This window comes from Lampris incognitus, chromosome 1 (genome assembly GCF_029633865.1).
Source record: "Lampris incognitus isolate fLamInc1 chromosome 1, fLamInc1.hap2, whole genome shotgun sequence".
Taxonomy (NCBI): Eukaryota; Metazoa; Chordata; class Actinopteri; order Lampriformes; family Lampridae; genus Lampris; species Lampris incognitus.
Genome location: NC_079211.1, coordinates 38,157,173 through 38,175,030, shown reverse-complemented (window position 1 = coordinate 38,175,030; position 17,858 = coordinate 38,157,173). Strand labels below are relative to the sequence as shown.

The following is a 17,858-nucleotide window of genomic DNA, read 5'->3' as shown; positions in this document are numbered from 1 at the left end:
TGTTATCCCTATAACATTATATAGAGAGATATAATGATGTCCATGTTTGAAACATGGGCATGGGGGGATTGAGAGAAAGATGGAAGCGAGAGACTGAAAGGAAAAGAAGAGAAGGGGATAGAGATAGAGAGGGGGATAGAGTATGGAGGAAAATAGAGAAGAGAGATGGTAGAGGAAATTATACGAGAAAACTATAAAGGACAGAAGAACAGAGGGGAGGATGGCACATGAAAGAGCAAAGAGGAGTACAGGAGAGGAGATAATCAGAGAAGAGAGGATCAAAGAGAAAATAAAGGAACGATGAAGGGAAACTGGACGGTGTGTAGAAGGAGATGAGAAGAGAATAACAAGAGAGTCCAAGAGAAAAAGTTGCAGATGGAAAATGAGTAAAGATGGCAAAAGGAGAGATGAGAGGAGAAGTGAGGATAGGAAATTAAAAGAGTGGGGAGGAAATTGTAGAGGAGAGGAGGAGCAGAGAGCACAACATAGGATGGGGGCAGTAGCCATGCATCGCTTCTCCCTCCAGGTCTTCAAGTGTGGCGGGAAACCATCTGTCCTGTCAACCTCGCCAGTCCACAATTCTTACACTCCAGAGAGAACAGGAAAAAAAAAGATCTCTCTAACCAAGAGGTCAGGGTAATGTTGGTTTAAAATAGAAGGACGCACACACAAGGAGGGAGTGGATGAACTGACACTGAGGCTTGATGGGTTTTTGGGGGTGTATTTTTAGTTTAGGTCAGCACCAAACAGGAGTGGAACTATCCGATACCATGTTTTGTGGAAACTTTTCTCATTTCATTTTTGATCCTAATCTGAATAGTATAGATTAAGATGTGGATTTTGTTAATTAATGTGTTATTAGATCTGTTGGACTCAAAGATAAATTCAGGGACTGTTTCGAAAACAAAAATCCTGGGAAATAAGGCGTCCATTTTTTGAAGGCTGACCCAGCTAAATGAGTAACAGCTGAAAGAATGAATGAAGATGTATATTTTCTTTTCTTTTGTATATTCTACATGTCTTTGTATTGTATATAACCCACTGAGCACTAAACCCGATTTCAGTGTGGCAGCTACACATTAGCTCTTATCTAACTCTGAATATATCCAGCTACACAAAGTCTAATTTTAGACCAAACTGCTAATTGATTATTACATTATAACGTTCACCTAAACACTTTTAACTGTCTACACACAATGTGAGTCCATGTATTCTGCTAGCTTGCTTTTAATTGCTCTCATTTTGGTTGAGGCAACTTAATCAATGGCTAGGTGAGATTTAGGCATGTACTAGACTTTCACTTTTCAACAAACTTTTGCCCGGTTTTAACGTGGACAGTGCATGCCATGTAAACCTCTTTTAGATGTTTAATCAATGGAAAATTGCTTGATGGGGAGTTTCCACTGCCCCTGTACTGTGAATGTCAGCCAGTATCATTGTCATTGTGTGACATGCTGTCACCGAGTCGTCATTGGTAGCCGCTTTTATCTGATCACAGCGAGTCTGGCAAGATGAACATCAAGTCTTCCTAATGTGGTTTGAGGCAAATATAACAGTCTAAGACACACAACGCGAGTCCATATATTGTGCTGGAATACTTTTAGTTGCTCTTGTTTTGGTAGAGGCAATTGAATCGATGGATAGGTGAGATTTAGGGATGTACAAGACTTGCACTTTTCTACAAAATTTTGCCTGGTTTTAGCCTGGATGGTGCATGCCATTTAGACGTCTTTTAGATATTTAATCAACGGATGATGGGGAGTTCCCACTGTCCCTGCACTGTGAATGTCAGCCAATATCCTTGTCATTATGTGACAGGCTGTCTCCGTGTCATCATTGGTTGCCACTTTTATCTGATCATGATGAGTCCTAATGTAGTTTGAAGCAAATATTTGAAAGCAGTTTCAAATGCAGTTTTCTACAATCTCTGTTCATTTATCTTAGTTTTTGGATTCTGTTTGTCCTGTTGGGTGATGAGCTGCCTTGCATCAATTGGACAGCGTCCTCAAACCCCCTCCAAAGCTATTCCATTGTACTCAGACACAGTACGAAGCAGTTGTGCCTAATATGAAAATGCCCTTTCTCAGCAAAACTTCAAGAGACCAGTCACTCCAAGTAATGTGTGAAGAGACATAGGTGAGCTAGCAGAGCTGGCTAAGCTAGCCTATACTTATTTACTTTGACTTGAACTACATTTCCCTGTAAGTCATTGTTAATTTCAATACAAATGGATGACTTCCCTAATTTGGCAGCTTACTGGAATCCTGTTACTAAGGTTCTGTTAATTTCGTACATGTTTACAATTGTTTGATACTGTCACAATTATCTCTTAGGTAGCTGTAGGTTATAGTAGTGACTGTCATGGTGATGCTACAATGGAGCATTTAGCACGTTCTATAAGGTTTAATCGGCATGTCACATTTAGGGAGGCGCTTCTGCCAATGTGGGAGGGGGTAACGTGGTTTGTTTACCACAAAGGGTTGTTATATTTTGGGGTTTTTTTTTGTTTTTGTGTGTGTGTGTGTGTGTGTGTGTGTGTGTGTGTGTGTGTGTGTGTGTGTGTGTGTGTGTGTCTACTTGGTCTGTCAACATTGAATACATTCATTAGATGTGGTTATTCACTAGTATGTGTGTCATCAATGCTTCATTTCTTGCTTCTTATGATGCTGCTATGGTTTCACCTAAATTAATACAGCAAGATGGAAGTAGACAAACATTTTGTAGCTGGAATTGTATAGGCTGTAATAATCCTGTTAAGCGCAGCAAAGAACTGCACCATCTCCAACACTTGGTTGCCTGATAACTTATTTACAAGAAACTCATCTTAGAGTTTCTGATCAGACCAGATTAAAATGTAGTTGGATTGGCCAGACTTACCATTCTTCATTTCAGGGTAAATCTAGATGAGTAGCTATTATATTGAACAAGTAAGATCCTTTTGTGTGTTCAAATGTGATTGCAGATCCAAATGGGAGGTAGTTAATTATTAGTGGTAAAATGTATAACACTCCAGTGCTTCTTGCTCATTTAATATATGGCCCAAACTGGGATGATGATGGCTTTTTGTAAAACTTTGTTTTCCACTGTACCAGACATATCCTCACATTTCCTTATTTCAGGAGGGGATTTCAGCTGTTGGTTACATCCCAAACTGGACCGCTCCTTTACCCAAAACTGTATGTCTTTGAGGTCTGCTAAGGTGATCCAGTCCTTTAAAGAATAATTTACCTTATCTGACACCTCATGTTTTTTCAATTCCTCTGGAAAGGAACATTCTTTTTTTTTCTTTTTTTTTTCCAAATGTCCATCACACTTTTGCTCGTATAGATTATTTTCTTGTAGATAATAGAATTCTTCCATCGATGAAGTCAATTTCACATAATGCAATAGTTATATCTTATCTGTTGCTGCAGTGTTGAGGAGCCGAAACTCAAGAATTATACTTTCTTATACTTTTATAACGAGACATAACAAATAAAGAATCTTAAATCATGCGCCAGTTACTATGAATATACATTTTAAAGCATCTGATTATAACCATCCTCCATGGTGTTTCAATAACCATTTACTTTCAAATGAGGATTTTGTGGAATTTATTTCAAAGCAAATAGATTTCTTTTGTAGAGTAAATAAGACTCCCGATGTGTCTGCATCAGTGTTATGGGAGACCCTGAAGGTATATATCAGAGGTGGAATAATTTCTTAGAGTGGTTATGAGAGGAAAATTAAGAGCGAAAAACTTATTGAATCATCAAAACACATAGCACAGCCGGACACAATTTATGCTACCTCTCCTTCTCCAGATCTATATAAGGAGCGCCTCTACTTACAGGCCAAGTTTGAGGTTTTATGTATGGCTCATACAACAGAAATGCTACTGAAATCCAGATATACTTGTTACAAGTATAGGTACAAGATCAGATTGACAGGCTAGCAGATTGCTAGCCTGTCAATTGCGCTAGACATCATCATCTCACCATATTCCCCAAATTCAAACATCTTCAGGCTCAACAATTGATCCTAAGAAAATTAATGATGAGTTTAAAGATTTTTACACATCACTGTATACTTCTGAAAACACAGCTGATTCTTCACATTTGAATATTTTCTTTAATTCACTTGATTCAAGAGATTCAAGATTCTTTATTTGTTACGTCTCATTATACAAGTACAAGAGAGTAAAATTCTTGGGTTTCGGGTCTTCAACACTGCAGCAACAATAGCAAAAAAATTACAAAACAGAACAAAAAGCAGTAATAATAATAAATAGTGTGCGGTGTATGTAAGGTGCTGTGTGTGTGTGTGTGTGTGTGTGTGTGTGTGTGTGTGTGTGTGTAAACTGATAATGATCCGCTGAAGACCATAGGTCGGTACCAGTCAGTCTGGCACCAGAATTAGTGTCTTTAATGTTCTTTGTTCAAAAGTCTGGTTGCTTGGTGGAAAAAGCTGTTTGGGAGCCTACTGGTCCGGGCTTTGAGGCTGCGGTACCGCATGCCTGACTAGCAGCTGGAGCAGTCCATAGTTGGGGTGGCTGGGGTCTTTCATAGTCCTACGGGCTTTGCTAGACACAATGTCCATTGTATATGTCCTGGATGGAGGGAAACTCGCATCCACTGATGTCCTGGGTCGTCCGCACAACCCTCTGCAGTGTTTTGCGGTTTTGGGCAGTACAGTTCCCATGCCAGACGGTCTCGGTTGTGCCTCTGTAGAAGGCCCATAGAATCTTGGGCCCCATGCCAAACTTCTTCAGTCGCCTGAGGTGAAAGAGGTGTTGCTGTGCCTTTTTCACCACATGGGTGGGTGTGTTCACCCCAGGTGAGGTCCTCGGTAATGCGGACACCGAAGAACTTGAAGCTCTTGACCCTCTGTAGAGCAGTCCTGTTGGTGGTGATGGGGTCCAGCCTCCCCCCTCTCTTTCCTGTAGTCCACAATCAGCTCCTTGGTTTTGTTGACATTGAGAGAGAGGTTATTCTCCTGGCCCCACTTTGTCAGATTGTTGACCTCTCTCCTGTATGCCATCTCGTCGTCGTCAATGATCAGGCCCATCACCGTCGTGTCGTCAGCAAACTTTAGTATCTACAAGTTGGAGCTATGTGTGGCCACGCAGTCATTGGTGTACAGGGAGTAGAGGAGGGGACTCAGGATGCAGCCCTGGGGGGGCTCCTGTGTTGAGGGGCAGAGGTGTTGGAGCCCATCCTCACCACCTGGCGTCAGCTCGACAGGAAGTTCAGGATCCAGCTACACAGGTTGGGGTTGAGTCTTAAGTCCCTGAGCTTGGCGTAGAGTCTGGAGGGGACTATGGTGTTAAATCCTGAGCTGTAGTCTACAAACAGAATTTTCACATAGGAGTTCCTTTTCTCCAGGTGGGTGAGGGCCGTATGGAGTGTAGTGGCTATTGTGTCATCAGTGGATCGATTGTGTCAGTAGGCAAATTGGTGGGGGTCAACGGTGGGCGGTAACATGCTACAGATTAGTGCCTTAACAAGCATCTCAAAGCATTTATTCACTATGGGAGTGAGAGCAACAGGATGCCAATCGTTCAAGCATGTTACCTTGGTCTTCTTTGACACCAGCACAATGACTGATGATTTAAAATAGGAGGGGACTACACACAGGGAAAAGGAGAGGTTGAAAATATCCGTGAAGACACCCGCCAGCTGTGCTGCGCATCCGGCCTTGGAATGCCGTCCAGGCTGGCTGCTTTGCGGGTGTTCACGCGCATGAATGACCTGTGCACGTCGGACTCGGCAATGGCCAGCGCATTGTTCATATCGGCAGCGGTGGGGGCTTCTCCCAGGAGGTTGGTGTCAAAAACCTCAAACTGAACGAAAAAAACTATTAAACTCGTCCGGGAGGGAGGCAATGGCATTGGCTAAGCTGCTTGGGTCTCCGTGTGTAATCCCTGTCACATGCTACGTGGGTCGTTAGTATTTAGTTGTTCCTCAATGTTCTTGCTGTATTCTCGTTTGGCTGCTGTGATCACTTTCCGGAGATCATAGAAGGCTTTCTTCTTCTCCGCTTCGTCTGCCGTGGCGAAGGCGGTGTCTTGTGATGCAAGAGCTGACTGAACGGAACTGTTCATCCATGGTTTCTGGTTTGGATACACCCGGACTGTTTTAGTGGGCACCTCAATGCTCTTCCGGATGAATCCAATAACTGCTTCCGTGTACTCGTAATGTTGCCATCCAACGAATCACGGAACATGTTCCAGTCCACTCGGATCAACAGCCCTGTAATACGGCATCCGATTGGTCAGACCAGCAACGTATCGTCCTCAAGGTGGCCTATAGGCGGGCAGGAGCAGGATAGAAGAGTGATTCGATTTGCCGAACGGTGGGTGAAGGAAGGGTTTGTAGGGATTGCGGAAAGAAGAATAGGAGGGTTTCCGTGCAACGTCGTCACAGAGATGCGTGCGCAACAAGGGGCAGAAAGCAGCTACAGCGTAGAGATTTTAACCAAGATAGCGCTAAGATACAGCAGAGATGACGTGCAGTTGTTGTGCAATAAACTTCACAAACCACCAAAAGGATGGGTGGAAAATGTTCAACATTCCAAAGGGATGCAAATGGCAAGATGATAAACAGGCTTGATAATCAAAAAGGTAAGATGAGCAAAATTCATAGATGTCAGCAACCCATAAAGGTTTCTGTGATTCGGCTGGCTCTTTTTAGCAAAAAATATTTGATTAACTTAGTGGGGTAATTTCATTCAGAGACCGATAACTAGCTCTAGATAGCCTTACTATTGCTAGCTAACATTTTGCAAATTGTATTAATAAATGAAAGACAAACAGACAGATCCATCTCCGATATTTTATTATTGAGTGAATAAGAACGTACAAACAATGTGAAATCTACGTTGATTACAACTGTTGATTATAATCTTTTGAGAGCTACCAAAGCAGTTTTGCCCCCTGGCTGCGCACGCACCCAGTAATGTTTGTAAACAGGAAACCCATCTATAGTAATGATCAAGTAAGCTATCTCCCCGTGTGTTAACATTGATATGCTGTAAGTATTTCGGTAATACTTTATGCAGAGACACTTTGTTGAAATCCCCAACCACAATGAAAGCAGCCTCCGGGTGCATATTTTCCATGTTGCTGATTGTCCTGTACAGTTACTTAAGTGCCAGGTCCGAATTGGCATCAGGCGGGACGTACACAGCTATCAACAACAACTGTGAACTCTCTGGGCAGCCAAAATGGCCTACACAGGAGCGCGAGATATTCCAGGTCGGGGGAAAAGAAAGACTTGAGAGAATGTACACTACCGTTCAAAAGTTTGGGATCACCCAAACAATTTCGTGTTTTCCATGAAAAGTCACACTTATTCACCACCATATGTTGTGAAATGAATGGAAAATAGAGTCAAGACATTGACAAGGTTAGAAATAATGATTTGTATTTGAAATAAGATTTTTTTTACATCAAACTTTGCTTTCGTCAAAGAATCCTCCATTTGCAGCAATTACAGCATTGCAGACCTTTGGCATTCTAGCTGTTAATTTGTTGAGGTAATCTGGAGAAATTGCACCCCACGCTTCCAGAAGCAGCTCCCACAAGTTGGATTGGTTGGATGGGCACTTCTTTGAGCAGATTGAGTTTCTGGAGCATCACATTTGTGGGGTCAATTAAACGCTCAAAATGGCCAGAAAAAGAGAACTTTCATCTGAAACTCGACAGTCTATTCTTGTTCTTAGAAATGAAGGCTATTCCATGCGAGAAATTGCTAAGAAATTGAAGATTTCCTACACCGGTGTGTACTACTCCCTTCAGAGGACAGCACAAACAGGCTCTAACAGGTACTATTTAATGAAGATGCCAGTTGGGGACCTGTGAGGCGTCTGTTTCTCAAACTAGAGACTCTAATGTACTTATCTTCTTGCTCAGTTGTGCAACGCGGCCTCCCACTTCTTTTTCTACTCTGGTTAGAGCCTGTTTGTGCTGTCCTCTGAAGGGATTAGTACACACCGGTGTAGGAAATCTTCAATTTCTTAGCAATTTCTCGCATGGAATAGCCTTCATTTCTAAGAACAAGAATAGACTGTCGAGTTTCAGATGAAAGTTCTCTTTTTCTGGCCATTTTGAGCGTTTAATTGACCCCACAAATGTGATGCTCCAGAAACTCAATCTGCTCAAAGAAGTGCCCATCCAACCAATCCAACTTGTGGGAGCTGCTTCTGGAAGCGTGGGGTGCAATTTCTCCAGATTACCTCAACAAATTAACAGCTAGAATGCCAAAGGTCTGCAATGCTGTAATTGCTGCAAATGGAGGATTCTTTGACGAAAGCAAAGTTTGATGTAAAAAAAATCTTATTTCAAATACAAATCATTATTTCTAACCTTGTCAATGTCTTGACTCTATTTTCTATTCATTTCACAATATATGGTGGTGAATAAGTGTGACTTTTCATGGAAAACACAAAATTGTTTGGGTGATCCCAAACTTTTGAACGGTAGTGTATGCTCCTAGGGTCCCACCAAGCATTTTTTGATCATGAAACATACACCCCATCCCTTGCTTGTCCCACCAGAGATTTCTTTCGACCTGTCCGCTCGAAACAAGGAAAATACCATTGGGACGATTGCATGGTCTGGGATTTCCTCTGACAACCAAGTCTGTAAGGCAGATGATGTTACAATCCTTTGTTTCACGCTGGAAGGGGATCCTTGCTCTTTACTCGTCTAGCTTGTTGTCCAGGGATTGCACTTGGCCAGTAAAATACTGGGAAGTGGGGGCCGGTTTGCTTGCCGCCTCAGTCTCACCAGCACTCCAACTCGATGTCCGGGTCTCCGACAGGGCTTTCTTCGTCTCCGTAGTAGCGCCATTGTTGTGCATGGTTCCGCTGCTGTTCTAGTGAGAAGCGGTCCCAGTGGAAAACTCAGGATTTGTGTGAGTGATCATCATGTCTCATATGTTCAGTAATGTGTCTCTGTCATAGAGGTACAAAAAAAAAATACAGACAAACTGTAAAATAATTAAAAAGCTGCAGGGTCGTTGGGGAGCACGAAACGAGACATCCTTATACGGCACCATCTTGTCTAGCTGGATATCCCTACAGTTCACCCTGACTTTCGATGATTTAGAAAGAAACATCACTGTTGAAGAACTCACTACAGCAGCTAATTCCATGAAATGTGGTAAATGTCCAGGACCAGATGGCTATTCTGCCGAGTTCTATAAGAAGTTTTTACATAAATTAGCCCCATCTTAATTGCATGTTTAATGAATCATTTGACCCGTACCCAGGCCTCAATCACCCTTATTTTTAAAAAGAAGGCATAAGGAACGTCTGTCTTGTACCTCGTTTCGTCCCATCAGCCTGCTGAATGTAGACCTTAAATTACTATCCAAAGTCTTAGCTTTGCGCCTTGAGCCTACACTTCCATCTATTATCTCCCCTAGTCAAACAGGTTTCATTAGAATAGATATTACTTTTTTTTTTTAATTTAACATGGTTATTCAATACAATTTATAATCCATCTACCTTCACTGCTCCAGAAACATTAATATCATTGGATGCTGAGAAAGCTTTTGATCGCGTGGAGTGGGGCCATTGCTTCATACTCTAGATAAATTTGGCTTTGGCAAAAAAAATTATAATCTCTATTAAACTACTGTATTCCTCTCCTCAAGCCTCAGTTAGAACAAATAATACTCAGTCAGAATACTTTCCTCTCCATAGGTCCACCAGACAAGGTTGCCCTTTGAGCCCCCTGCCGGTCGCTGTTGCTATTGGGCCCCTTGCAATCAATCATACTTTGCTCTGAACCCCCGCATCACTGGAATGACCAAGAATAGCACAGACACAGGGTCTCTCTTTATGCGGAAAGCCTTCTTCTGTACATTTCAAACTTATCTATCTGTTCTTGCTGCACTTGCCATGCTGAAATCATTCAGTTTTATGTCGAGATATAAATTTAATCTAGGTAAAAGTGAACTGTTCCCTCCAAATGCAGCTGCATGTAAATACCCTTTACATAATTTCCCATTTAAAATATCTCGGTATAGTTTTACATATCTTAGAATTCAAGTTACAAGCAAATTCAAAAATATCTTTAAGGCCAATGTTACACCTTGTTAAGCACATATGCAACAAGACTTTGAATGCTGGTCACTGCTCCCACTAAATTTAGCTGCAAGGATCAACTCTGTAAAATGGAATACTCTCCAAAAGTTCTATCTATTTCCGTACCCGTTTTCCTCCCTCAGGCATTTTTTTTTTTTGGAAAATTGAGAGCCTAATTTTGGAGTTTATTTTGAGCACCCCCCCGAGACTACATAAAGACTTTTTACAGAGAACAAATCCTTTTGGAGGAATGGCCTTGCCAAACTTTAGGTTTTATTACTGGGCTGCTAACCTTAAATTTTTACAGTATTGGCTAACATCTTATATATTCCAGCCCCCTCCTACTTGGTCGGCTATGGAGTATTTTTCCTCTAAACCTGTGTCGCTGACAGCTCTTGTACACTCCCTCATCTACTGCCCCTTCTCCCTCTATGTTAAAAATGTAATTGTTAAAAACCCCTTAAGAATATGGAATCAATTTAAATGTCACTATTGTTAACAAATGTTTCTACCTCTGTTCCGCTAATTGCAAATCATACTTTTCTTCCCTCTATATCAGATGGTGCATTTTCCATATGGTCCAACCTTGGAATTAAACAATTCAAGGATTTATATGTTTATAATATATTTGCATCTTTTCAACAGCTCTTAGAATTGTTCTTTCTTCCTAAAAATTATGTTTTAGATACCTTTAAATTCATAGTTTTGTTTGCAATAAATATGCCCAGTTTCCTAACCACCCTGATGACACACCTCTAGATGCTTTTCTCACTCGGGACCCTGTGATGAAAGGTATGATTTCATATATTTACAGTCAAATCCAAACCTTATCTTCAACCTCTCTGAATTCTGTAAAGGCTCCTTTGGAGGAGGGGATCTCTGATGAACTTTGGGGGGGGGGGTATTCTTAAACGTGTTCATACCTCATCTGCCTGCACCAGACATGGGTTGATTCAATGTAAAGTTGTTCACCAGACTCATTCGACCAAAGTTTGGCTTTTCAAAATTCATGACAATATTGACCCCTCTTGGGAAAAATGTCATCAAACACCTGCAAACCGTGTGCATATGTTTCTGTCATGTACAACCCTGTGTAACTACTGGACTGCGATTTTCAGTACTCTGATGGAGGTAACTGGGACACTTATCAAGCCTGATGGCATTACTGCTCTGTTCAGCATCCCTCAGCTACCTTTGCCAAGGTTCCAAGCAGATCTGTTCTCATTAGTAACATATTGGCTATACATCTAATACTAATGAGATGGAAATCACCAACTCCGCTTTCTCACACTCTTTGGATAAAAGACATTTTCAATAATTTACAGCTTGAAAAAATCAGATATACATTGAAAGGGTCCTCCAAGAAATGTAAAAAGATGTAGGGGCATTATCTTTGCCTCTGCAGAGACAATTACCTCACCAGTTATCCCTGAATAAGATCCCATTTTATCTTATTTATTTATTATTTTTATTTATTCTTATTCTGACCTGAAGGGGGTGGTTATGTTTATTGGAATATGTGAAATATGATCAAGCTGACTGTGTTGCTTTCTTTGTAGTTGCTATGTAGTGTACGTTGTTGTTTTCTCTGCTGCACTACTATAACATGACACTGTCACTCACACGTGCATTAAAATTATTGTCAATTTTTGTAAAAAAAAATAAATGAATAAACAAAGTTCATAAATAAAAATATAAAACCACAACCCATTTCACAGAAAAGCCAAATTCATGAAAAACAAATTTGAAATTCAGACTCATTCAGGGACCGACTGTTCCTCTAAAAAAAAAAAAAATCCAAACTTGCCCTAAAACAGCCAATGCAGGACCCTAAATTATAGAAGTAATCTGTGAGCTCAGTAGAAAGCTGATTAGTCGGGATCCAAGGTCATCAGTCATGAAGTGGTTGGCGTTACCTGTCGCCAGGTGTGAAGATGAATGACTTGTGTCTGCATGAGATGACTCCACCTCCACACAAGGAGCCTTGACACTGCTCTGTACAGCCACCGCACAACACAATGAGGCTCTGCTAATCCACACACACACACACACACACACACACACACACTGAAAGCTGACACACACCTGCATCTGAGCGTGTCAGCAGCCAGGGACCCTGCTGCGGTAGTCTACCTCTCTCTCTTTCTCCGTTTTGTTCCGTCCCCCTCTTGTCAAGTTTTCTGTTTCAGCTGTTCCCTTGTTTAATTGTTATTTTATTCGTGTTATTTCAGTTCTTATCTGTCTATCTGACACCTCGCTTTTCACCCTCCCCGGTCCAATGGCATCAGTGGTGATGGATGGGCTCCCGCAGCTACTTTCCCCTCACTTTTCTCCTTCTTTCAACCTCTCCTCTTTTTTTCCTCTTCCTTCCTCCCACTTCTCATTTCCCTTTCACTGCAGCCACCTTTTCTCTCCCATCGTGTCCTTTTCTCCCCTTCCAATCTTGTCCCCTCATCCCTCCTCTCCCCCTGTCATCCTCTCGCCTTCTCTCCTGTCCTGTCCTCTCGTCCTTTCGCCTTATTTTCCTCACATATTTTACCATCTCCCCTTCTACTGCCCATCTTCCATCATGTTCTCCCTTCTCTCCCTGCATTTTTCTCTTAAATCATTTAGCTAATGCCTCGGCCAGAGAGAGTTACACTGAGTGCAACAGTGGATCACCAACATTACAAGCTACCACAAGCACCTCTCCTCTCTTCACAGTCTGAAACACGGATTCTTCAAGGACAACTTAGCTCTCATTATTTCTCTCTGCCTCTCTCTCTTTTTCTCTCTGTATCTCCCTCTCTCCCGCTCTCTTTCAGCACTCTGTCCCTCATCATTGGCCCTATTATTCTCCAGTCATTCTGCTACCCTGGTGTGTGTGTGTGTGTGTGTGTGTGTGTGTGTGTGTGTGTGTGTGTGTGTGTGTGTGTGTGTGTGTGTGTGTGTGTGTGTGTGTGTGTTTCATGTGCGCATGTGCACTCGCCTCACTGCTCCCCAATCAAGCATTAAGAAGGAATTAAGGTGTCGTTTGTGTCAGATTTATTAGCCACAGAACATTCCCTGGTCTCCTCTCTCTCTCTCTCTCTCTCTCTCTCTCTCTCTCTCTCTCTCTCTCTCTCTCTCTCTCTCTCTCTCTCTCTCCCCTTCCACTGAGTCTTGCGCCTTTCCTCCAATACTCCCCCGCCCCCTCTCCATTTACCCAGTAGTAAAGGACACTGGTTGAAATACTAATTGTGTTGGCTGGTGCATTGCAGCTCCCTTCGCAGGGCGCCTTTGTCAATACCATTTGTTTCCTATCTGTGAATATGATTGTAGACTGGAGGAGGGGTGGGGAAGGGGTGTCATTGTGTCATTTCCTCCTCTGGTCTGTTCTTTATGTTAACACACGTGTATGGATCTGCGGTCAGCTACTGGGGCTCCATGAGCATGCACTCATGCAGAGTGAGGCACTGCAGGAACACACACAAGCAGGCGTGCAGTTATACAGGCATTTTGACTCAACAAACACATATAGCACACACACACCACAAACTCACATGTACATTGTTAGACAGACACGATAATATGCACAGATATATAAAGGCACTCTCCCTCTCTCTCGTTCTCTCTAACACACACACACACACACACACACACACACACACACACACACACACACACACACACACACACACACACACACACACACACACACACACACACACAGGGCTAGATTTGGTACACATGCATAGACACACAGACTCAATATGGAAGCTGCTCTCTCTCACACACACACACACACACACACACACACACACACTGTGCCCCCCATAGTGAGATAGGGCTGGCTGAATAATTTCAATCTTCTTATCAGATGGAAAATATGGACAGCACTTAAAAGCTCTGAAGTGTATCACAGCTATAAATCAACTCAAACCACACTGCCTCTCCTCTCCTTTCCCCCATTTCCTCTCTACTCTGCCCTTCCCTCCTCTTCTCCCCGCATCCCTCTTTCTATCTGCTATCCTGTTTCCCATACTCTCTCCTCCCTCTCCTTCCATCTCTTCTCTTGTCTTTTCACCTTTCTTCTTCTCTCCTTCCCTTTCCCTCTCATGTCACATATTTCAATTTTCTTCTCTATCCTCCTTTTCCATCCACTCTTCTTATCTTTTACCCGTCCCCCTCAGTCTTTCGCTCACCTCCCCCTCTCTCCTCCAGTCCCCTCCTCTCCCCTCCACCCCTCCATCCAACCGAAACAATACTTTTAGGGTTAATTCTAATTGATGAGAATGCCTTCGATTGATCCTCCTTGATTAAATGGATCTTGGGCCAGCTCACTTGCTGTTCCTGCGGTTTATAGGGTCTGCAATGCTCATGATATCACAGCCCCAGCAGGAAGGAGGAGGTAAAGGATGAGTGATTGTTGTCACTGTTCTGAAGAAGACTTTTATTTGGTTAGACATTATGTACTTCACATTCTGGCCCTCTGCATAGCACAACACATAGGGGGAAAAGTTGAGATAATACACATATGAACACATTCCAAGTTTATTTTTCATCTGCAACAGGTATACAGTGCATTGAAATCTGAATTTGTTTAGTTTTAGAAAAAGAAATTAAAGATAAAAGTTAAAATGGGACATGGAGGTAAAATCTATGGTTCAGAAACTAAACACAGAAAGCTCTATATAGAAAACAAGGTAACAAAACTACATGTACAATCTGTCCTTAAGTCACATACCATACATGCAATGTTTGTATGAAATTTGCAGTTAAATTAAGGCATAATAGTGCAATGGCAACAGAGCAGAAGATGGTTATTATATACACAATACAATAACATATACTAATCGTGCTGAACATATGAGTTAGTATGCAAAACTTGCAGCGATACCAACTGTTAGTCGTGAAGTAGTTCAGAGTGACACCAGAAAAGTTCTTGACAATGAGGTGCAGTGGAGATCAGGATCGCAAGTGATGTTTATAGGTCTTATGGCCTATGGACAGAAACTGTCTTTGATTATGGTGGTTTAGGTTTTGATGCTGTGAAACAGTCTTCCAGACGTGAGGGTGATACAGTCTATTACAAGGGTGTGTGGGGTCATTGGTGATTCTGCAGGTCTTCTACAATGGTCAGAGTAAATGTCCCTGATGAGCGGGAGAGCTAGTCTGGTACCTTGCGTTCCTGGGCTGTGCAGCTGCTGTACCAGGCCGTGATGCAGCCTGTCAGCATATTCTCAATTGTACATCTGTAGAAGTTGAAGAGCATCTGGCAGGACATGCCAAATTTCATCAGCCTTCTCAAAAAGTACAGATATTGATATGGTTTTTTTTGTGATAATTATGAGGATGATGGTGGAGGTAATGTGGTTGATACGGATGCCAAGGTACTTAAAGCTGTTCACTCTCTTCACAGTAGACCCATCAGTGGAGATAGGGGATGGTGTTTAAGTCATCAATCAGCTCCTTTGTTTTTGCTGATGTCCAGAGACAGTTTGCAGATTAAAGTGTCAAGTCTCACTTTTTCACCGTATGCTGATTCGTTGTCTGTAATCAAACCTACTAGGGTGATGTCGTCTGCAAACTTGAGTTGGTGTGGCACTTCGCCACACAGACATGTATGAAGTGAAAGTAGAGAAGAGAGCTGAGCATGCCGTCTTGGGGGGACCCCGTGTTTATTATGATGGTGGAAGAGAAATGAAGACCAATCGACACGCCCTGTGGATTGGCATCTGTTAGAAAGTCCACTGTCTGAGGCTGAAACATGGACCAAGAGCCTACAGTTGGGTAACCAGTGGAGGGGAAAACAGTGTCTAAAGTCTAAAAACAGTATGCTACCATAGGCATTGATTTTATCTAGGTGGGTTAGAGGAGTTTGTATGATGGCAAGTGAAATGACATCCTCAATGGATTTATTAGGGCAGTAGGTAACCTAGAGAGCGTGGAGTGTGTCAGAGAGAATTGTCCTTGATATGCACCATGACCAGCCTGTCAAAGCACTTCATGATGATGGATGTGAGAGGGTAAGAGTCATGAGGGAATATCACTGGGGTTTTCTTGTGTTCTGGGACAATGGTGTTTACAAGGGACTACAACTTTGGCAAGGGGCAGGTTGAAGGTGTCTGTGAAGACATCTTTCAGCTTGTCTGCACACATCCTGAGGATGTGACCAGGGCTGCCATTTGGACCTGCAGTTGTTGACCTGTCGAGGACATCAAAACAAGTATAGAAGCTGTTGAGCACATTCAGGAGGGAGCAACCTCCAAACAAACTGAGTTAACCTTTTGTCCTTGATGTCCATGATATAATGTAATCCTTCCCATGTGTGTTGCCTGTCACCATTGTCATAATAGGAATAGCACTTGAGCTGATATCTGTCTATTGATCAATTGGCCTTCTTTTATTAACACCCCAGTTCGTATATCGAACATTTTTTTTGGGTGAACTAAAACGTAAATGATGTTTATGGATGTTAAAATAAAATATTGGTAGCGTGACGTAGCATAGACGTAGCATAGATTAAAGTAACACTGACATGTGCACCAGTGCAGAAATGCAGCACGGGAATGCCACCCCAGGCACCAGATTTAAAACGCCGGTATATTGCAAAATACAGAGAGATTTACTTGGTGGTGATAGGCTTAATTAGCATTGTGTGTGAACTCACAGAAAGTTGAATCAGTCCATTTGGACACAGTGTTTTTCGAGAGAGAAACGTTTCATCATTTATCTAAGTGACCTCTTCAGTCTCAACTGACTGCAGGTATCCCCACCCTTATAAACTGCACAGAAGCATAATGACTGAAAACAACAATCTGTTTTATATGCAAATTGTCGTGAGTATTAAATGTAGTTTCAATGGCAATGTGTACTATTCAGAGGTTGTGGAATAGTTGCAATCACAACAATGTAAGATGGCGACAAATGTACTTTTAGCCCCCTCTCCTTGGTTCAAGGATGGTCGTGAGATGTAATGTGAGAAATCACGAAATACAACATTCCAACCCTTATTCATGAGGGGTTTATTAATATTTCTACGCTGTTTGCTAATGTTAACAAGTTTGTTGTAAGAGTTTATACATAAGTGCCCTATCGCTCATTAATCACAATCCACAACTGCCCATTATGAAGCGTTGTCGGTGATTTTACTAACCCTTCATCCAGGGAAGTTTTACTGATGCATGTACTCATTTTTGCAGCAACACCCGCTCCATGTTTAAACATTAACAAACACTCTCACCAGTCTTCTACTTTTGATCACAAATGGCTTCATTGAAGCAGTTTGTGGTACAGTGTTTTGGTGAACCGCTTGCCGAGCTATCAACACCGTGCGTACCGCAATAATTAAACCACTTTTTTCGTTCAATCAAGTTCTTGGTAGCTTGCACGAAGTGATAGGGATCTGCAACTTCTTCTGTTATGCTTAAAGCTTTGTTTGTCCTCTTGTGTCATGCCTGTGTGTCTTAATATTTATGCTTGGAGCGTGGTTGTGGTGAAAGACGAGTAGAGGGATTAGGAAATGGATGTTTCTTGCGGAGGTAACTTTCCTGATTCCACCTCCTAATCCCTCTACTCCTCTTTCACTACAACATGCTCTAAGCATAAACATCCAGACAAAATCTGCGTTTAATACGGTTGGCGCACAAGGACAAACACAGCTTTTGGCATAGTATAACAGTCGGGGCTGTCACAGACCAACTCAGTTTTTGCTGCAATCACAGAGTGTGCATGTTAAAAAAATAAGGCCTTATTTCTGTCAAGTGCAATGCCTGCTATGTTATAACATTCTCTCATTTCCCCTTTTAGAACGTAATTTGAATACC

At 42.1% G+C, this 17,858-nt stretch overlaps 1 protein-coding gene across 1 annotated transcript in view; it reads left to right on the top strand.

Annotated features, from left to right (window-relative positions):
- Window positions 1–17,858, top strand: part of glra1 (glycine receptor, alpha 1) — a 131,950-nt gene that overhangs the window by 78,949 nt on the left and 35,143 nt on the right. The window lies entirely within an intron of this gene.